The sequence below is a fragment of the Micropterus salmoides genome, unplaced genomic scaffold (assembly GCF_014851395.1).
Source record: "Micropterus salmoides isolate LMB-PRFRI ecotype aquatic unplaced genomic scaffold, ASM1485139v1 Ms_hic_scaffold_4, whole genome shotgun sequence".
In the NCBI taxonomy this organism is placed as follows: domain Eukaryota; kingdom Metazoa; phylum Chordata; class Actinopteri; order Centrarchiformes; family Centrarchidae; genus Micropterus; species Micropterus salmoides.
In genome coordinates, this window is record NW_024043372.1 from 34,328,154 (window position 1) to 34,352,058 (window position 23,905).

The following is a 23,905-nucleotide window of genomic DNA, read 5'->3' on the forward strand; positions in this document are numbered from 1 at the left end:
TATACACGAACAAAAGAAGCAAAAGTGATCCTGTGATGGGAGAAAGAAGCGGTATAGTAATGCAGTAAAGCAGGTTGTTTCATTGATAACTTAAAATCCAGACATCTGATTGCTGGTATCCATTATCCAGTTCAAAACTTTTTTAAAGAAACGGAGATCTAAAAGTGTACCATAAAATGGACAGTTTAAAAATACTCAAAAGTTAGTTTAGGGGAGAACTTCTGGTGGAGACAGCACAAGCTCCTGGTGTTTGGTAGTGCTGGTGCTATTTAAGACCCAGCTGTTTCAGTGGCACCTTTGACTTGGTAATCTGCCACCATGTGCAACTGAAACTCTTCCAAATTAATCTTGCATTGCTTAAGTGTGATCAATCTTGGTTAGGCAACAGCCTTGCTGTCAGGAGCCTACAGCTGAGCCTGAATTGATTAAAGTCTTATTTTTCGGCCTCCTTTTGGTGTCAGCTGATGACACACACACACACACACACACACACACACACATTATATAACAATTGTTCTCAAGCCAAAGGAAAACAATGCCCTGGATGAATTATAAAGGTTTAATAAGGTACAAAGAATTTGCTAATCTGCGTTCTTGCCAATATAAGATCAGTAAACCCATATCTGTACAAAATACTAAACTAGAGCCAGGATAATTTGGCTTAGCATAGCAAAAACACTGGACAGCTTGTCCATAGACAGTGAAACAGATGTTTTGGGGGGTTATGTACATTACTGTATTTCTGCCGAGCCAGTGACTTTCAGCTAGCCAGGCTAGCGGTTTCTTCCTGCTTTCAGCTTTTATGCAAAGCTAAGCTAACTGACTCCAGGCTGTAGCTTCATCTTAAACATACAGACATGAGTTGTATCGATTTTCTGATCTGACTCTCTGCAAGAAAGTGAATTTGTGTGTTTCCCAAGCTGTCAAATTATTCTTTAATAACACTAGTAGGTGTTTTACAAAGGGGGTATGAAGCTAAATTTAAAGAGTTAAAACTTTTTGTTTTCCAGCACAGTTCAGTTCGTCACAATTTCTGTATAATTGCAGCAGATGTGTCCCTTCGTCACTTCTTCACTTCTCTTACTGGAATTGCTAAATGAACCAGCTGCATGGATTATTCCCCCCCAACTGACAGCCACCTAACAGATATCACTGATTCATGCATTGGTCTGCTGTGGTAAAAAAGCCGCTTGCCTGGAATTGATTGTAATTGTTTGGAGCTTGTATCCTTTTGGGGCTGTTCCTGGTGAAAGCTTGGCAAGCAGTGGCAATCTGAAATTTCTGATTTATTTGCAAATGGTTCTGCTGACATGGTTGTATTTCACTGTTCGCCACACTGTGAACAGTTGCTTCGCTGACTCTTTTCATATCTGCCTATTTGTGCTGAAGTAATCCAATTAAGGTTTGGGTTTTAGGACCAACGGGGAAATAATTCCAACATGTCAGGCATCTTCAGTCACATGAAAAGCCCCCTCAAGACCTGTGTCTCCTCACTAATATACAGAGCCAATACTACCTGTCAATTAGAAGTCCATTTTTGTGAGTTACATCTTTCAGCTGTAATAGAAGCTACTATCACCATGTCATTCAGCGGGACAATCTAACTAGTCTCTGGATGTTATAGTGGTTTGTCGTGCATTAAGCAGACGCAGTATACACGGAGTGTTTGTGTTTCAATTTGAAAATGCTCCGTATAGCGCCTTTCTAGTCTTTTCAACCACTCAAAGCACTTTTACACTACATCGCATTCACCATTCATACACATTCATACACTGGAGGAACAGCCACCAGGGGCAATTCGGGATTCAGTATCTTGCCCAGCCTGGGCAAACCACTCTATCTCCTGTGCCACAGCTGCCTCATTTGCACTGGTTGCCCTGATAATATTTCCCTCCCTGTTTTAGACCGTTTAATGAAAATCTGGCATGCAGAGCAACCTTGAAAATTTACCAAAATCACCATGAAACTTTCACCTGTCAGTGCATACTGTAACATACTGTGTGTCAGTACACAACAATAAACAGTATTCAGCTCCAGTTATGGAGCACACACCAGAAAAAAAAGGAAACAACAAACACCAAATCAAGATTCATCAGGCTTCCACACAAACGCTGGCTAGTCTGTTGGCACTACACACACGCACACACACACATTCAGTCAAGCTGCTGGCCAGAGCATCAGAGTATTCAAACTGGCAACAATCAAAAGCAATCAATCTGCAGGCAAAGATCTAAGTGTTTTGCCACTACTGGTTTTCTTTGTTGACCCAATATGTTGCTTTTGTTACATCTAAAATGGCACTTGCCTCTGCATGTAGCAGGGAACACTGCCCGTAATCTGGCAACACAGATTTGTTTCTTCCACGTCATGTTGAAACAAAAGTGAGTGGATATCTGTTTACCAGAAAGTTCCATCAGCAAATTTAAGTTTTGTTTTATATTTTGAATTGATAAAAATTTAATTGGCCTGGAAAGGAAATGAGTGGTATGAAATATATTTAATACAAAACTGAATTATACTTGCTGATTGTTCACTCCATTAAAGCACTCAATGCTTTGTTTACTGATTGTAGGTGGTAGGGTACAACTAGATCTATCATTGGTCATTATTTTAGCTAGTCATATTCATACTATTTGTCAAAATAGGTGGTGAAATGTGACAATGTTTTATTTATTTGCATTTACTTGTCAGGAGTATGGTGCAGATGGTCCTTTGGTCTTTTGAAAACACCTGATTTTTGTAGTTATAGTTTGAAGGATGAGGCTGGCATTATTCATTTTCTTTCTTTCGTTTTCAATTTTTCTTCTCGTCATCAAATCCGATGGGTAGAGAAAAAACAATAACGAACTGATTGCACTAACAAGTACTGTCTCGGTATCCAAAGTATGATCTATCTTATTTCTCTGTGCTGTAGAGGTCTGTGGTTCAAAAACTATTAGAAACACATCAGTGTGCCACACTGTTGCGCTGGGTTGACAAGTTGCTTTATTATCATGAAGACACGAAATAGTTTATTTTTACTCAATCTCGTCCTGCTGTTGTAAATACTCAAGCACCAAATGTATATTAATCCGCTGCTGAAAATAGTGGGCAGAGAGCCACAGACAGGATAGGGAGGTCAGAAAGTACTAAGGCAATGTTGGTTTGCTCTTTTCATGGGATTTGTTAAGAAAAACATTCCAGCACTTGTCTTTAACTACAAATAGTTTATACATTTATACATTATATTTTTGCTGACAATGTTTAAATGCTGTACAACCAGGCTCTTTTTTGAATTGTGTAATCCAGCACAAGTCTGTATTGCAATTACACTGAAGGAGAGCCCATGACGCCAAAGATGGGGGTTATCTTACCCCTCACGCTAGAAAGCCAATCATCTGCTTTTAACAGCCCTCCAGTCAATTGTGTGGTTCCACTGACATAAAGGTCTACTACGCATGCGTCACTACTACCGCACATGTGCAGTAGTATTAGTGTTAGTGTTATAAGTGTTACCTGTGGGGAAAAATGCTTTTTCAAAGTTATTTTGGGGTAAAGTCATCAAACGGTTTCTGCGATTTTAATCAGATATTACTGCTGACACATTTTACAGTTTTTATGTCCAGTGACTAGTGAAAGTGCATACAGGCTTTTTCCCCATTCATTCAGATAGGAGCCTGGTCCTGTTAGTCAGAAATAACTGCCTGGAGGTGTTGCGAAGACGGCTGCTGAGTGGCAGGATTTGCCTATAAGGACTTAAATAATAGTCAGGGTGCAGTGCCATTCATGAAGTAGCTCAGTGTTCATCGCTGTTATGTTTTTATTTCATTGCAAATCAGTTGGATGTGAACATATGCAGTGGTGTATGTTTTCACATAAATTCATTGGAACAAGAAGACCAATGAGTATAAGGCCAACAACAAAACTATCATATGAATGAACGTGCCCAGGATGTGAGGAAGACTAAAAATCTGCAGGCAAGTGAAAATAATAATGGCATAATGGCATCATTTTATATTCATGAAATGTATTTTTCTGTACTCTGGGGGCTATTTGACCTGGTGAGAAGTCTAACAATTTACAATTGATCAAAATAAATGTAAAAAGTTTGTGGTGTTCAGTTTGTTTGTGTAGGCGGCACCTTCCTGATATGAGTGACGGCCACTACAGGGTCCTATTCGTGAGCCAATTTCCCTGCCTTTGAATAGAGAGAACACTGGACAGTTTCATGTTTCAATCAGGTTGCTTTGAGCTGGTATAATAAAGCAAAGCAACCATGCCCCAAACCCAGAATAGCTAACTATGTATGAGAAAATAAAACATGAAAAATGTTGATATATTCAGACTGTTGCTTTATTGCATGCTTAGACTTGGAGAAAATCTTTCATATGTTCTGCAGTCATATTTTGTGGCATTCCTTTGACATATAGAAGATGTGACAGCCAGTAACAAGACAATAATGATCGTCAACCCATCTAAGACACCTTCAAGGACCTCATTGCATTTTAATCAAATTCTGCATGTGGGTGGCACATTCTAGGAAAACCTCTGCACATCCCTATTCAGTAGCATATGCTTGCAGACCTTCCCATAGTGATGGGACACTTGTGTGTATGCCCAAAGCTCAGGTGTGTCTCCACCTGCCAGAGGGGCTCTCAGAGGACACATTATGCATGGCAGACAGCTGTCCATGGGCAATAGAAAACATGGGAAATGGGTGTGGATGTGATAGAAAGACAACTTTTGGGAGAGTATGGAAGTTAGCGTGCCATACATCTGCTTCATAATCCAGAACCACCCATCAAATGGGTCTCTTTAAGAGGTTTAGTCTATATGTGTCATTGTGCTGTATCTAGAGTATACATTAACACGAAAGATACAATCAGTAACCATTTGGTGATAGTATGCCTCTTGGGTATAGCTACAACAGTGTTTAGCTACTATATGAAAAAAGAAGATAAATGTATATATTTATCTTTTTAAAAATGTTGTGTTTTAATAATATACTGATGTTAGAAAATACACACAGGAATCCAACTAAGCCAACTGTGGACTTAACCCTTTCAGGTATGTTCTAAGTCACAATTGGGGTGTTATAGGAATTTTGTAAAGAGATAAAGTAAGTCGATTAGTGCTCCAGATTTTTAAAATAGTTGTGTACTTGTTGACAGTGTTTACCAGCTACATATTACCATTTTTACCATTGATTTTTTCATGCAATCCCACTAAATAATGTAACACATCTGCTGCTTTCATAAGCATAATCAATAACAATACGGATACAATCAATAACAGTTAGCCACTTAATGAAATGAGATACTGACAACATGTATGTCGAGACACTTTCCTTTGTTTGAGATGATGGAGCAAATGTTTCTCCTCAGCACCATCAGTAGCTGTATAGGAACATTTTTGGTTTTCTGAAGCGTTGTTTGTCTAAATGCACATACCACTTTTGGTATTTTGATATACTGCCAAGTGTGTGGAACTCTACTGGAGGGATAAACAGCATTTTTTCACATTTGGTGTTATGATGATGGTGGTGCTGGCTAACACATTATTCCAATATTTCCCTGGTGTTGGACTGGATTGAGATCTGGTGACTGAAAGCCAAAGCATATGATTCACACCATTTTCAAACTCATTAAGACACCTTGAAGGAATGGAGAGGTATAACTTTGAGAGGTACTGTGACTGACAAGCGCTACCGTGTTCCCACCTGGCTAGTGTGTTAACTCTCCAGCAACAACTAGGCTCCTCAGCAGTGCTCGAAGTTGAAAAGAAAAGTGCCAGTACTCCCTTTATTCACATGTTGGCATGTGCATCAGCTAAATCTGAATCTGTCCACCGCAGATGCATTATCCACAACCTAGATGAGTAACTAGTATAAATTAGTGCATTAGTATAATATTATAACATTAGATAAAAAGTATAATATTAAGCTACTCCTCCAGTCTGCATGTTAGTGTCTTTAGATACCAAATTATCAAATTGCTCCAGATGGCTGTGCCATTGGTGTGCGTGTTTGTGAATGATTACTTTGCCTCTGCGATGAGTGTACGAATGTGTGTGAATGGGTGAATGTGACATGTAGTGTAAAGTAGGTGGGTGGAAGACTAAAAAGACACCATACAAGCACAGTCCAGCTACCATTTATCATAATACTATAATGTCAGTTTAACTTGTATTTTTTTAGGTTACACTTTATTTGGATTGACTGCTTACTAACTTATTATATAAGTATTTTAACATTTCAACAGCTTATTAGTTGATTCAGCAACTGTTTCACATATAAAGTTAAGTTTAGTTACAAAAACATCTTGATTAGGGCTTATCTTAGTATATGCGTTATAATTTCATATAATAGTATTCTATACTATAGTATAATAGTGTATATATATGACTATAGCTTACCACTAGTAGCAGTTTAAGAAATACAAAACCAACATTTGTAATTTTTGTTCTTTAAATCCTTGTGCAAGAAAAATGGTCTACATTGGTAGTTAGTCTCTAATTTTTTAATACTAAGTACTAACTTGTCAATAATCATGAGTTCAACATTTGAAAGCTTACTGTGCAATGTCCCACCCCATCTGGGCTGTGATTGGTCAGTACATGAAAAGTGACATTGACGAGAGACTTTATGAAAAGTTGAACATATATATCTGAACGAATGGCATCCCGCAGTGGTGCTATGAAGTCATCAGGCTGTGGTACTTTATCTTCTCCCTTCTCTGTCTCTATAAAAGCAGGCAGGAGAACGGAAACAGATGAGCGTAAAGTGCTCCCTGGGTAATGCAATTTATTTAGGGCCATTATGAATTGCCCAGAGAACCTGTTAAGGAGAGGGCAGAAAAGAGTACCAGCAGATTGTGAAAAGTGTTGGCGCCCAAGAAAAAGTCACGGTACACCAAAGAGTTAAATGTAGAAGTGCTGGTACTGGCCAACTTCAAGCCAAATATTTAATGAAATAGCTGTGCCACTTTTGGTGCAATCGGGCCTTTATTGAGCTTTTTCCTTTAATCTTTCTATGTAAAATTTTTAGAATGATCATGTAAACCATCCATCCATCCATCGTCAACCGCTTATCCTGCGTACAGGGTCACGGGGGGCTGGAGCCAATCCCAGCTGACATCAGGGCGGTCCATCGCAGGGCCACACATAGACAAACAACCACTCACGCTCACACTCACACCTAAGGACAATCTAGGGTCACCAATCAACCTAGGCTGCTTGTCTTTGGAAGGTGGGAGGAAGCCGGAGCACCCGGAGAGAACCCATGCAGACACGGGGAGAAAATGGAAACTCCACACAGAAATGACCTTCTTGCTGTGAGGCGTCAGTGCTGACCACTGTATCGCCGTGCCACCCCTGTGCTTGTGTTTATCAAGTGCCACTTTGAACATTTCATGTGGAATTCACTACTTCGAAAGCAAAGGTCTTCTGAGTTCAATGTTTAAAAATGTGGATGTTTTTTGTTATCTAGTCTTTTTTAATGCCCTAAACATAATGTGGAAATTATAAGAAAACAAACACAAAATCAATCTTTGTTTGTCTTTGTTGTTTTCAAGTCACCTAGCAACAGTATTCAAATGAATAAACCACTTGAATAGCCTGCAAATTGTGAGTTTAAATGTAAAATACAAAATTTGCAATATCCTCTTGAAGTCACTGTGACATGAGAGTAACATTACAGTTTGATCAAAGCTCTCCATAAATTATGAGGAAAGTCATGTTTACTCCAGTGGTATTTGTTGATGATATTGTACATGACTCATATTTAGTAGTTTCTTTTTTTTTCATCAGCGATTATTCTGCTCTTAATCTGATTAGCAGACGACACATTTCACAATCTCCGTGAGTAATCTCCTTTCACAATCCCATATTCAACCATATTTCCCTAGCTCCATCTGTCTGGCTCTCTAAAATAATATCACATTACTGTCACACAATCCATGCCGAGCTCACAGAGCCTTTTCTCCAAACCCTTACAGTTTTGACATAATGTGACTCAGTTACCTTGCAGTGAAGAGAAACTTCACTGACAAGCAGCCAGCAACATGACAGCAGCATCAAATCACGTACGAAAAGGTCACAGAGGACTCTGGGTGTAGCGCACATTTCTCAGAAGATTTGTGAATGACATGCTTCCTAAATCTTTTTTTAAGCTTCTTAACGTTTACAGGACACATAGCTGTTGTTATTGTCACATTTGAAGTGTGTTCATGTCTGTGTGTGGGATATGAAAGTCAAAAAGTTTAAGGGAGAAGCAAAGGATCTGGAGCATACTGTAGGTTCACATGTTTATAGGTTCATCTAACTCCGTGTGTGTGTGTACAGTACATGAGAAGATTCCTGTTTCCTTTTCTTTATGGATGACAACGTGTGTAACCACCTCCAGTCTGTCTGCTGGGCAGTAGTCAAACGTCATGTCCTCAGGCTCCCCCCGTGCCGCTACATAAACACAAATCCCTCGGTGCCCATGGGGATTTCATCCCAGAAGAAATTCGCTGTCACCTGCTGTGCAAGGGGAAAATAACAATTGTTGAAAACATGACAGCTCCGTCCATAGCGCCTAGCTTGCCAAGCAGACCCCTGGACCGAAGTTTTAAGTTGAATCTGTAACACCTCATAGCAGCGTAGACTTTATAGCATTTACTGCATCTACTGTTGTAAAGAATTCAGCTCAATTAGTGGGATTGTTCTATATAGTCTACTTAGACTGTGAGCGCTTTGCACTAAACCATGTTTACTTAAATTGTTGTTGCTTGATATCCTGGTTTATGTCATCCAAAAACCAACCTAAAGTGGTTTAGTAGTTTCTGGTAAAAATGTTCACTGTGTTAAAACAGTCATGAATCCTTTACATTTGCTGTTGTGCACACCTGGGATCTGGTACATCTTTCCCTGCACAAATCCTCTACTGCACTGTACTGTTCAAGTTTCAGATCAGTTATTCTGGATTATTCTGGAGTTTCCCATCAACTCAGAGTTTGTTTAACCTGCTTTCTGGGGTAGTGGGGCTAGAATGAAGTGAGCTTACCAGACCCCCGTAGCTAGTCATCGCTGCTTGAGACTTGCGGCTAAAGGCAACAGTAGGTGCTACTAGTATAACACATCCGAATCTTAGACAGAACTGTTGGTGGTCGAGTTGCACAGAGAGCAATGTAGGCACCAGGTTTTGACAAGGAAGAAGAATATGTGCAGTGGAAAAAGACAACATCAATCAATGATTCTGCTGCATCGATTACGATGCTGTTCATTGTGAATCCAACAATGGTATAGTCAATGTTGGGCAGTATAGGCTGATCTGGTTTGAAAGACTGCAATGTTTTTAGTTTGTCTGAGTCCTGAGGTTAATTATTTTCCGAATAACGTGGATTTACTTTTTTTTCTTTTTGAAAGAGGAATAAGTATAAATTTAATTATTACAATTCATGAGAAACTTGCCCAACACTGGTTATAGTACAATGCTAAATCGGTGGAGTGCTCTTTTAAAAAGACAATGACATTGGAGATGTTTATAGTGAGTCTTATTAATGTACAAACAATTTTTCCTCTTGGTAAATTAAGGTTATTGGCTAGACCTGCAACAGAACAGTAGCTGTATCCCTGTAACCAGCTGTCTCATGAGTGCAGTACTCTTGAGAATTGATGTTGTCCCATACATCCCAGTGCTCTCAGTTTTACCTGTTGAAAGAATGATGCAAGCCAGAGCCAGGGGTAAAACTGCATCACATAGTATGTTGCAATCTCTTTCCTCTTCCTCAGGGAACATAAGTTATAGTCACAACATTTGGATTTCTCAGAGGCACGTATCTCAGCTGTGGTCTCTTATTTAAGTAAGTTACAGTTGACCCCAGATATCGAAGCTATAAGAGCCAGTGTTTCTTTTGAGCACATTAGATGATTGACGATTAGATGGTTGATCAAATTTTAAGGCAACAATTCCACTGCTTTACTTGTTTTGGATTTGGTGGCTAATTTGATGCAATAGCGAAATATTCCAAATATGATTTTATATCTTAATTTTATTCCTTTTTGAATATACTGTTGCAGAATATCCTCGAAAATTAATTCTAAGTTATGTTTGCTTAATATTGTGAGTGTGTGTGTATTTTATTTGATGAATTTCATCACCAGCATGATACAATACAAATACCATGATGTATCTCAAAAATGTATCCTTACTTTATTACATTATCACCCACCACACTTCATCATCTTGGGCAACTGGTTATGTTTTAAAATGGGGAGAAAACTTGGCACTCCCCTAGAAGAGGGGTTCTAGACCACCTAACCTGACTTATGGTAACAATAGAGGATCATTTCCAAAGCATAATATAATAAAAAAAAATATATTATTTTGTATGGGCAAGTATATCAGACATTGATTATTGATCAACATTATCATAAACATAAACCAGCTGTTATTTGCAGGCTACTTGCCAAAACTATTCCAAGTACGACAAATCCAATCATAAATCAAAGTCCGTTTAATATTTCATCAGCCTATCTTGCCATAATATTAGCCATCCCCGGAGCGCAGAGGAGATGGTCGGACTGAACTGAACATCATCAGTTGTAGAAATACAAGATTTCATCAAATAGCATTAAAGAACTGCAGGATAGAGCATCAGTACTTTTAATAGTATCTTCTTATACTGTGTATACAATTTTAGTTTAGAAGTTTTGTGTGTAAAAGTGAACACGACTGAGCTGTCAGGCGTACAGAGAGCACTGGAGACACCGTGGTGGCGCACGTACACTTCTCACGCCTTCTCACCTTGACTCACCCGGCACATCTTCACCACCTCCACATATGGATTGTGTAAATGAGCCTGGAAATAAAGCCAGTGACAGCTTTCGCAGAGTTGCTACACTCCATATCCCCATTATCAGTCCTAATCATAATGCAGGCCAAGCATAAGAAAACCACAGTTAGAAAATTTGTTCATCTATAAAACTCCAATCTGCAAATCACATCCCAGGGTAGTGGATGCCATTTTAGCATAGTGTGAAATCAGTACGATTGCCGCAAACATAAATACCTGCAGTGACATGCATAATGCTAGGATTAGGAGGGAACCAGTGTTCAGGGACTACAAAGGTTTCCCGGACCATGATGATGAATGTGTTATGGTGGGTTATGCAATGGGGATTGGACCCAAATGCAAACAGAACAGGCAAACTGGTGCAGTTCAATGATTTATTGTATATAAATGAGCTTACAAGCAGGTACAGGCACGCAGACAGATACAGGTCAGGCAAAACCAACAAGAGAAATAGGCACATTGCAACTAGGACGAACTGGCTATGGACACTGTAAGGGAACTGGTAGAAATGGTGAGCGGCTGATGAGGGAATGAGTTGTGAAGGAAATCTAATACGCTGATTTAGATTCCCTTGAGCCATGCTCTTTGATCTCTGAACTGGGTCAGGCATTAGACAGACCAACCTTGTGGTGCTACGTCCAGTATAGGCTAAGTAGGCTAATAATCAGGTACAGAGACATTGTAAACATTCCACGCTTAGCACAAATTTAGGAGGGTTCAAGGGGATATGCTCCCCCTGGGGAGATTTTTTTCCCATTCATGGCAGCTATATTAGGGTGACCAGACGTCCCCGTTTACCGGGGACAGTCCTCGTTTTTGGTGGCCTGTCCCCGTCTGGAGCTGTTCCCGGAAATGTTTTTAACAGTGTGTTAATCATAGACTGTATAAGGTGTTAACAGACCTGAAATCAGATTTTACGTGGCCAGAAAGACTGGACAGCAGAGCAGACAGATGCCGTGCTCAAAAGTGATCCTCCGCAGAAAACTGATTACCGTCCGCGGGAGCGCACGCTGCATGTTAAAGCTGTATCGCCCAGTCTCTTTACGTCTATAGCTGCTTTTATCTGGATCAAACAGACATTACATGCAAATTAACATCACTTTATGTCCGTGGTATAGCAAAGGTACTGTATGTCTTTGTGATGCTTTAACATTTCTTTTAACAGAATAATCACAGTTGTGGCCAAATAAGTGTTTGCAGTTTATAGCGTAACCAGGCCTGACATTTAGCTTACGTGATCATAGGCAAAGCCTGTTGTTGCAGATGGAATAACGCTATGTGTTTGGTAGGCCTATGTCTAATATCCTACAAAATGAAGCCTATAACTAACATGACTTCCTGCAGAGTTATATATAAAATAAAACCATGATCTCTTTTGCAATTATCCTTATGACTACATTATTTACTTTGCTGTGAACCAACCAATCCAGTCCGTTTTACCTGTTGAAATACCTTCAAATGGCCAGTACAATCCATGTAATTCAGTATTCCCCTTGCCAGAAAGTGGCTTATTGACTACCTCAAAATGACTTGATTTCATTCAGAAGAGTTATATTTGACAGATTATAAAACCAAAATTGTCCCCCTTTTTGTTTCATATATAATATATTATTTTAAACACATACTGACCACCAAACCAAAAATGTCACCGGTTTTTATTTCAGAAATCTGGTCACCTTAAGCTATATGTACCACTAGTGCCAATAATGGTGTCATTATTATACGTCATTAGTCTCCAGTTTTCTTATCCCACTAATGCGTGGATCACAGAGTTTAACTGTAAAACTGTCAAACTGAAGAGCTTTACCAGTGATGTTTGAAGCTGTGGGCGTCCCATGAATAGAACTTTTGCTCCACCGATTTGCCGGTTCACTTGCTCTGTTGCTACTAGCTGCTCTGGGGTTTCTGGCAACTGGCTGTTACCAGGAATTGTACGTTTGATATAATCAACAATATATAATGTTTACCCGTCTGCCTAAAGCATAATATAATGCTGTTAAACTCAAACAATAGTTAAACAATATGTGCTGTCTAACCTCCATCTAACAAGCACCTCGATTTCTGTGTCTGTTGAATGTGGGCGTGTAGCGAGCTGGAAATGAGGCTGGTCCACTTGCGCACATTTCTAGGTGGACTGTAACATATAAAGGGAAAGTTACCTGCTGGTGTGCGCATTTTTTAAGTCAGATTTCTTCTGAGGGCATGCCATTTTTGATGGCAAGGACTGTATGATGATACATTTGACTAAAAGTTGGGGTAGGTAAAACCACAATTTTGGTCCCTCTAATTGAATAATGGGGAAGCATGTGTTGTTCCACTCACTCAGGCACCTGTGCTTACAGTAATACATATCACAGTTTAGAGTGAAATATCAATGTGAAAATGGCAGAGAGCAAGATTAATAAATGAGAATCGATATGAAAGAATAAGCAAATCATGCCATTCACACCTTATCTCATACTGAATACATCTAAAACTAGGGGGTGGGTCTTTTTTGGATCAAACACCGGGGGCACTAAAGTCTGAAATTTTCTAATTTCAAACACAAAGGATGAATTAATATTTGCACAAATGACTTTAACAATCATTAAATGTAGCATATGGCGGTAAGTTATTAGTCTCTACTGTATGTCTTCTAATGTGACAGTGTCATCAGAGATCCTACCTGGTCTTACAGTCAGCAGCAATGAGACAGGGAGAAGAGCCTGAGTGCAGATCAGGCATGACACACCCTGCCAGTCCAGATCCAAGCACAAAGGCAGAGTCGGGTGCTGCCTCCACGCTGCATCCAGACACACTCTCCATCTGACAATTTGAAAGCATGCCAGAAATATTGTATATGGTAATTACTATCTGCAGCCCAAGGAAGGGGAATGGATTAACTCAACCTGGTTACAACATGAGTCATTTTTTTTTTAAACAAGCTGCCTCCAAAATGTTTGTGTCTCCCAAAATGGGCAATCCAGTTCCCCTCCTACTGTCACTGTGCATCAGAGGCAGCAAGAGTTGCAGAGAGGCTGTCAGTCTCTCTATTTTTCAAAGCCGAGCGCATTAATGGGCTGCCAGTGCGACCGAGCCGCGCTCTTTGTACTACACGATTACTGTGTTTAGTCATAGACTCTGCTGCTGACTGCTGACCTCTATTTTCTAATTGGGGGAGACCTTTAAGCAGTACTCAAGACTGAAATCACTTGTGTGTCTCCACTAAGAGTATATCTTTTTCCTAGAGCGTGGCCCTGTTTTTGTTCCTACCCGAGGCTTTGAGAACACAGAGCATGTGCATCCTGTCCGGTCCTGTAAAGGAAACAGTGGATTCTTGGAGCCTGGAGCAGATATGGGAGTACTGCACAATGCGGTAGTTTAAAGTAGTTTAACTGAGTGGGTTTCTTTTTATGTTTGTTTCCATGCAAAGAAGCATCCTTTCAGAGATGTGTAAATTCTAAAAGAACAACATTGTGAGTTTGTTTTCTCACTTGACTTTAGGACTTTCTCATGTGGAGAATGTGAGAATGTTGTTTGGTTGCATGAGCACTCCTCCCCATGGCTCTGGAAGTTTATAAAAAGTAGTTGATGTACCAGATCAACATCTTTTACCCTTTTTTACACTACCCAGCAACCCCTCCTCCACATGAATGTAATAGCACACAAGTGACACCTGTAATCTGATAATAAACATTTTGTTGTACATTCGCATGACCACATCCCATTGCTTTGTAACTTGGTGATTAAAAATGCATAGTGTTGTCACAGTGTGCTCTTACATGTATTATTAAAATCAAATAATGTGGCAGCTGATGCTGATGATATATTGTGATCCCGAAGCATCCTGATGTAACAGTAAAACTGCAGGTGTCCTTGTATTGACAGATGGCAGCTTTGTTTGCAACATGTTCTTTTGGTGTCGTTCGTCCTTGTCATGAATATTGTCTGTGTCCAAATGAATATGTATTGCTTTTAGCAGTAGGGGCAGAACACCTTATTGACGGTGTCAGTGGCTGGCTTTGCTCTGGGGCCACAGCAGGGGGAAAAGAAGCAGGCCAGGGCTTGTACTGTGTAGAAATTAATCACATTACAGAAAAAAACGCGGCTAGTTGTTCAGCTACTGGCTGACGTCACTGACTGTGACAGATAAATGAGGCCAACCAGTCGAAGCAGTCAAAGTCATTTACTACACTTGTTCCACTTTACAATTAGTTTTTTCCTTGTCATGTCATCCCCTGCATTTTGTTAAACTACCTCAAATCAACTGTTAGTAGAAGATCAAGTGCACATGCTCATCTTTTCTTCGTTGACTGTGATGATGCCAGATCTACAAAGCCATAGAAACCTCCACTGCTAAATAGACTGAAATGTTGAACTTTAGCTTTCAGTGGCAGCGTCCATCCTGTATACATCCTCTAAAGGATGTCTTTATTGGATGAAGCCATCAGATTTATTTGTATCACAGTACACAACCTATGTGGCAACAGTAAAAACTGATCATTAAATATAAGAATATATAAGCCCAAGTTCCACAGAGATGTACAACAGTAGGAATGGGGGTAGTGGGACATATACCAATGAATAATAGTACTAATAATGATATAATAGTAATGATATTAATAATAGGACTAATAATAATAATCGTTGCAACAGGTGTTGAGCAACACAACATGGGGGCAGTAGGTGGCTTGCAACCACAGATCCAGACTCTACTCCGGAGCCAGAAACACCTGTAGAAAGAAACAGGGGAGTGGAGAGGACGACCTATAAGAACTACATACAGACTTTACTTGGGCCGGTATATTAATGGCCGCCAAAGTATATTTTTCAGATGTCTTTTGGTACCACGTTGGTTTAGATGGTTTCAATAGGCTACATCATTAACGCTTGCGGCACGCCTACTGCTGTACACGGAATCATGGATGGAAAGAATTCTGTATCTTTTCGACAACTTTTTTAAAACCTACTGCTGATGGAGAAAGTCAGCACAGCACATGGAGAGAAAAACAGAAAGAGGCGGGGAAAGCCAGTGTGTTTGCAGTAAGAGACCAGAGGAGTACACTGTAAATAAATGGCATTAATTATCTGTCAATAAATATATAGGTTATTATATAAAGGATTGTGTCCATACTAACAACTTTTCTTCTCGTCTCTTCAACTTATTAGTTGTATATTTATGTGTACTTTTGCATTCAAACACTAAAACAGGCCTTAAAAACTTAACTCCAAAAGTCCACTAACTCCGTCTGCATAGCGTTACGGCTGCACCACGGTTTTCTTCAGTCCTCTGTCCGGTGTCAGCGTCCACTGGAAGCTACATATCTCACAGGGAGCATTTCAGAATCAGAGCGTTTTGCCTGCATGATTTTGCTGACATGTCTAGATTTTGTTGATTTTCAAATCAGTGCTTGCTTTTTGTGCTTCTACTATAGTTACATAGGCTACATAGTTAAATGGTTTCTTTTTTTGTCTGTTTTAACTGTGTTTATTGTGGTATGATCAGGAATCTGCAATGGGTGTTTTTTTTTAACACTCACCGGCTTCTCTATGCCGTTCTGTGTCCGACTTCCTGCCCGGTTCGATCTGCTCTGTGCCGCTTAACACGGCTTCCATCAAAAATAGACCGGCTACCTATTCTCGGCAGAGCGTAGCAGTCTGGGACTTGTCTGGGACACAGATTCACATACATTGACTAGAATGGCTGCCATTAGCTCCGGCAACTTCCGTGCAGGCAGATTCAGTGGACTTTGTGCGGGTAAGTGTGGAAATATACTTTACAGTGTGTGTAGGCCTATAGGCATTAATAAAACGTTACCTTATTACAACTGTGCACGCCTCTCACCGGTCAGTTTTGAAAATACGTATTTTTGGATGTGCTCATGCTGCTCTGCACTGCTAATAATGGCTGACACCTGGATTATCTGCCTGCCAGATTCTCATTTGGAGCAAATTTGAGCGATGGGATGTCAACGAAGAAACATTTACTGGAATATGGACACAGCAGAAGTGTCACACGGGATGTGTTCAGTCAGGATGAACTCATTTCCTGCAAAAACGTTGGTAATATCAGCTAAGAAAACCTTTTCCTTATAATTTTCTGTAACAACCTAATGTAAAATGCACAGTTCATTAAGTTAGAGTAATGCATTGTGGGTTAACAAATGCTATAGGCAAATGAATAAATATCATTGTGTAACAAAGCTATTTGAAATTGAAATTGTTCATTGACATGCACTCACTGGCCACTAAACCACTAACTTCCTAGTTAGTAAGGTGTTAGAAACATTCCTCAGAGACTTTGGTCCATATTGACATGATAGCATCACGCAGATTTGCCACATCCCAAAGGTGCGCTATTGGATGGAGATCTGATGACAGTGGAGGCCATTGAAGTACAGTGAACTCATTGTCAAGAAACCAGTGCATTTTCACTGGCTCACTGGATATTTTCTGTTTTTTGGACCATTCTCTGGATCCCAGTAGATCAGCAGTTTCTGAAATACACAGACCAGCCCGTCTAGCACCGGCAACCATGCCACGTTTAAAGTCACTTAAATCCCCTTTCTTCCCCGTTCTGATGCTCAGTTTGAACTTCAGCAAGTTGGCTTGACCACATCTACATAATAAAGAGGCTGGTGAGTGTACATCTTAGCTGTAGCTTAGCAGAGGGAAAATGGCTGTCTGTCTTTGTGACCTGCATTGGTTGTTACAAAATTACCAGCCAATCGGAAAGGTGGAGGGGCGAGATGTAAAGCAACCCTATAGAGTGATGTCACAGGATAGTGAGATGAGATAACAGACCAGCCATAAAAGGTGCCAGAGAGTAACTTCATTATGCCCACTAAGAGTTTCATCCACCAGGTAATAGATATATTGTAACCTGCAGAAGGTAAAGACCTCTGTGTGTCTTATCAAGATGTAGTGTGCTGCTGATCATTATCATGATCGCATTAGCGTGCTAACGATATCAGCAGCCATGTCAGTGTTTTAGCAGCCAACTTTACTGTGTGCTGCTAGTATGTGTAAATGTTGTCAGCTAGTTTAAAGGACCAACAAGCTCAGCATGACAAGTAAAGGAGCTTTGAAATGAGTAAAGTGACTGAGCAAACTGGACACGCATTAGGAAGAAAGGACCAGGAACTGCTGCTGTCAGCTAGCCTGGTAATTCCACTCATCGTCCCCTTGTCATGTATCGCCCAGTTCATCGTACATGAGATGAAAACTCGGGGAGTTTTGAGTAATAACTAAGTTAACCAACCAATGCACATGCCATTTTATCTGGTAGCTTGCACTAGCAAGTGAAGCATATGTCGGTAAATCTTTTTTCCCCAGATGCACCAAGAATCAGGCCTGCCCACAGAAATGACTGATCCCCTGAAAAGGTCCAGTAAATGGGCCCTCCGCAAATCTGCTTTACTCATGTCAATGCATGCTGTGCTCTCTCTCTATCTCCCACATAAACACTTACATGGCCTACTGCATGCGGTGCACTTTTCATGTTTTGACGTTGCATACAACAAATATTACTCATAGCATTTTCAAGAGAGGGGGTTTTCATTTTGTTATTTTAATAAGTAATGGTGATTTTTTTGGTTCAGAATTAAATTTGGTTATCTTTACTTATATTTAGAATGAATATCATTAGTGCTGGACTGCATGAGCCCCCCTAGCAGCTGAATGCTTTCCCCCTTTTTCCCCCTTATGGGCGGCCCTGCCAAGAATACAGCTGATTACTGGCAATTTGGAGGAGGATTGTTCTTTGGAGGAGGATTGTCACTTTTGGCACAGATTCATTGACCTATTGTGCTACTGTATGTCTTGGTTTTACTTATTAAAACACTGTATAGTTGGTATTCTGAATAAAAAAACAATGTAATGTTTGTCCACATATATTATCAGAATTATATGGAGCGCCCAGGTGTCAGAAGAATATTGTGGATATTTCACAGTGAACTTAAAGTTTTTATTTTATGACAATATGAAGAAACTGTTAATCAGTACAGTAGTTTAACTAATAAATGTAGTACATTTAAGGTTTGCATTGTAATTCTACAAATACTAAATAATTATATAATGTATTTAGATTGTTTTTAACTTTAAATTGGTTTCCATAATAAAATTTTAAGATATTACATACATTATCTTAAGCATGTGTTTAAAAGTTTACTGAAGGTGTTTGATTGTAATAATTCAGGAAAAATCTGTAAAATAACAGTGTTTCTCTGCAAAACCTCTTATGAAAATGTCTGTAAATGTATTGTTTGTGCACTTATTTTGAATTAGGATATTTTAATAAGGTTTTTGTTTGTCAGCCAATGCTGCAGTCATTTGACAGTTTTTTTACTGAGGGTGTTTGATCATAATAAATCAGGAAAAATCTGTATTAAAAAAACGTGTTTCTCTGCAAAACTCTTAATAAAAATGTCTGTAAATTAATTGTTTTTGTGCATCATTTGTAGTTTTATGTTTTTTGTTTGGCAGCCTCTGCTGCCAGTCATAGGGTTGCCACCTTCAATACAGGAAAATAGAGGGGGCCACACCCCACGGGGGCCTGTCAACAACAGGCCCGATGGTGTGACAGTGGTGGTACATCATAGCTTAAAACATGTTTTCAGGAAAGTATTAAGATTGATACCAGTGCACGTTACAATAAGCTATCTGCTATTCTCTCTCAGTCTCTCTCTGTCACAACTCAACACACTAGTGGTCATATTGTCATAGCTGAATACACAGTAATGACAATAATAAACATAGGCCAACTATGTGTGACAGTGAGAACACAAAAAAAAGGATGTGAACTGTATTTTATTAACTTATTAAATCAACATGTCCATAAATTATTAACTATAAATAGCCTAAAACAAATGCTTTGATACGATTTGATTGAAAAGACTTTTGCAAAGGATTTTCCAGTGGACCAGAAGTAGTAGATCTTCTTGTGTGCAGTATTGGAGCATGTTAGGCCTGCTTCCTTTTATACACTAAGTATTGTCAGAAGTTCAGTACTCCTGTAGCACTGAGTAGCTGTTTGTCTTTCAAACTGCTACAGTAAAACTCTGAACAGAAAAAGCTCACTCCTAATGAGCTCCACAGAGCCCCTGTTCTTGCTGAGAAATGAATGAACTTGAGTAATTGTAAAGGGTGGTATGAATACAGAGTTAAAATATAAAATATTTGAAACCACACATAAATAACCCATCTACAGACATTTCTCAGTTTAATTGAACACCATTTTTATGATTGGTCAGTAAATATATTTATGTATTTCTTGTTTCAGTTTTTATTCAGCCTATTGTTAATTTTATAGTATTGAATGATGCAATTCTATAGATTGGTTAAGCATAACACAGAGTTGTTTATATTCTTCAAGTAGGCACTATATTATCATAATTAAATGTGTATTAAATAGCCTCTGTCTCTGTCTTATCTCTTATTAAATTAATGCTGATGTGTCTGACTGTATACCTCAACCTTAAAAAACAAATTATACCACAGTGTAGTCATGTGCTTCATTTACATTGTTACAATATTTCTTACCAAATAGGTAGCACATGAAATCCAGCGTGATCAATCAGAAAATTAGTACGTTTTATCATGCTGTCACACGTCTGACAGGCCACCGTGCACTACACAGGACACTGGCCGAAAAATTGTGCAGTTTGGCTTGAAACTCATCAAGTAGGACATTTGATTTCTCCCACTCTCATCGTCATCGGTGCTTTTGCATCTGCTTTCGTTTCAGAGGGGACCTGGGGCTTTCTCGTGCTGCAGCCTGGAAATAGGTGCCAGAGTCCACGTGGTTAGACAACTCGGAAATACGGGACAAACTGCGTCCCGGATTGATTCAAAATGTGACGCGCTATTTAGTTCTCAAATACAGGACAATTCCGTATTTTAAGGGACGAGTGGCAACCCTAGCCAGTCATTTGACCATCTCTGAAAATTCTGATAAAAATTTAGAATATAGACGAGTACTGTGGTACACTATAACAAGTAGATGGTTGTAGTGTTTTCCTTGTTGGTGTAAAAGTCTAAGTAAAACGCTTTCGAATGAGTTAGAATTCAATTTAAATTTAGTTTTAGGTTTAATAGGCTTGAGTCGAAGATAGCTGCAACTCCACCACCTCAGCCAGTGCCTCGAGGAATGTAGTATAGTAGTGTAATTATTAATAAGACTGGGGAGAGTGGTTTCAGTAAGACAAAATAAATCTATATTATAATCTGATAATACATATATTATTATAAACACTTGGCTCAAAGCTGTGCTTAAAAGTTAGTTATCAAGCATCATAGTCCTAATTTGATTGACTAAATCTTATCAGTCTGGCTGTGCTGCAAACAGGATTTTGGATGATGATGTATCCAAGGACCAATCACAGAATAGATTACCTTATTTAAGAACAACAGTGTTCACAGTGGAAATGAAATTGAAAAAAAGTTCATCTTTATATGAGTGCCAATTATTGCACCTATTACTTTTGGGATATTTTCTTAGTAATCGAGTCACTCTTGCGCTGGCAGAAGCAGCCACTTTGTGACAGTGTGGTAACTGAGCTGGTAGAGATTTGCATTATAAACATTTAAAAACTGAAGCGCAACCTTGCTCTAAATGGGACTGTGAGGTGCACTTTATCGGAGGTGCTGAAGTTAACGTGTGTGGATTTGTGGTGAAATTTCTGCCTGATCAGAAGTCTTTTCTGTTAGTTTCGGTTTCCACCTCCATGTCTCTTGTCACTGGTAAGATTTGGTAGGGGCCCAGAAAAGGCTATGGAGTCCAACACTGTCTTTGCATATGAACACACCGACTCAACATTAATTTTAGTTGTCTCCGATTGTTACTGCCAACGTGAATAATTTACTGTATTCGTGTTTATCCTTAGGCAGCAGTTTTAAATATCATTCTATACCTCCCCCCATGAATACATTCCATTATGGTCGCTGGTGTCACTAACTTTGCGTTGCTCAAAATGTGGGGAGAATCTGTTGGAAATGTGAAAATGTTGGTGGTGAACTGTGGGCTTATGCTCAGCGATATGCTTCCTTGGAACAGTCACTCAGCCTCCCTGGCTTCCCTTATACTCAGGAGCTGCTGGGGGATGGCTAACAGGAGCTGGCTCTGCTCAGTCAGCACCAGTGGTTTGCCACTGTAATGAAGAATCTAACAAATTTAACTCGGTTGAGCTAGAGCAGCAAAAATACGTAACAAGTAACACACAAGCACCAGTAACTGGAAAGCAGACAATGTGCTTACTAAAAATGAATGTGTCCATCCACAGGTACCCTAAATTGATAAAGTATTTTCCTTTCCTGGCTGTCAGAAAGGACAATAGACTCACTTTGGGATTACAGCCTGCCATCTTTGTCTTGGTGTTCCATCTTTACATTATCACACATCATGTACTGTATCTTCGTAAGGAGGTGGGCATGTTTGACTTCTTCTTGTTCAGTGTGTGTTGTGTTTCCCACTTAGTTCAACATCAAGATTATTGTATATGTTCTGCTTTGAGAAGACCTCTGCAACATCAGTTTTTCAGACTTTAGTCTAAAACATGACATGCTGTCGTCATAATACAAATGGGCTGGTTTCCTTTTACCATGAAAGCGATTGTAATGCTCTCTCCTGGGGCAGCTGGATTTATTCTACATTTTGTCTTGGAGATGTCCCTCATGTATAAAAATATACATGACAGCATTGTGTAACCTATAAAAACAATGCCCTGGATGATTTTGTGAAGTCTGTTTGGCCAGCTGTGTAAGATATCTCATTATGTTTTCGCTCTCCGCGGCATTCTGCAGCGCATGTTGTGCCATGTCGTCATGTGGGTTTTAAACATAGAACGAGAGCAGGTGCAGCCACAGTCCAAAAGCACTGGAGAGGAAACAGACACAAACAACATGCCTTATCCTGCCTTGAAGTGTCCCTTGTCCCCATGGACCTCTGCTGTGCCATCACTCTGTGTTCAGGTCCACACGCACAGCAGCCAAACCTTAAGCCAAAGACCCAAATGGTGCTGATTGGCCACCTCTAATGCTTTCACAGCACGGTACCTGCCAGAAGGAGTAAAGCATCATGCTGTGTTAAATGGCCAAGCAGCTAGGTGAGGCAAAGGGAAGGGCTCCTTCAAGAAGTTTTTTTTTTAATTGCTTGTCTGCTAACAAGTGGGGAGGATTTGATTAAGCTCAGCAGGAAAATAGTCTGTGCCTGTCAGTTGCACTGGCTGCAAACTCCAGAGCGTCAGATTACGTCACATTATTAAATTTTGATGAACTCATCCAGCAGTAGATCTGAACTAGCCTGAACCACAGAGGATTATTACTAATAAACCGTGCACAAATTAAATCAACACAGCTAGTAAAGCTATGGAGGCATGAATTAGGAAAATATTATGTGACAAACGTACAGTATTTTTCTCACTTTACATATTGGGAGGACATACTGGATACACATTAAATATACTCATTTATTGAAATGGCAGGACACCAGGTTGTTAATAAAATTATATCTCATTTCAGATGCCATAGCAGTGTTGTAGTCAAGACCGCCTACACCGAGACCAAATCAAGACCAACACCAGAGTTTATCAAGATTGAGACAAGACCAAGACTTTTAGGGGCTGAGACCAAGTCGATGCCAAGACCGGTTCACCACATTACATAACACACAGCAAAATGTGGAACGAGATCATAGGTGCTTCTCAAACTGATCTGAAAGATCCACATTCTCCATGGGGAGGGGTGACAGTCGTTAACGGGAACAACACATTTTTAATTAGGGTTATTGGTTGCAATTAAAGCAAAACGTTTCACATCCAAGTTAGGCTGTTAACAAATAAATCAGACAATGCAACAGCAATTTATTGATATTCCCAAAGTTATGGTCTTGACTGGTCTTGAAATAGTCCTCAATGTCCGAGACCGAGACAAGAACGAGTACAAATGCGGTTGAGTCCGAGACGAGACCAAGACCATCAAAAAGTGGTCTTAAGACCGGTCTCGAGTACTACAACACTATGTCATAGCTGTTGTGCAATCTTTGCATTGCATTTCTGATATCTCTGTGATATCATGATGGACATTAGTACTACCAGTGAATGTGAGTGAATGCTGGT

General features: G+C 39.7%; 1 protein-coding gene across 2 annotated transcripts in view; it reads left to right on the forward strand.

The window, feature by feature from the left end:
* Window positions 1-23,905, forward strand: part of cntn4 (contactin 4) — a 165,484-nt gene that overhangs the window by 69,426 nt on the left and 72,153 nt on the right. The window lies entirely within an intron of this gene.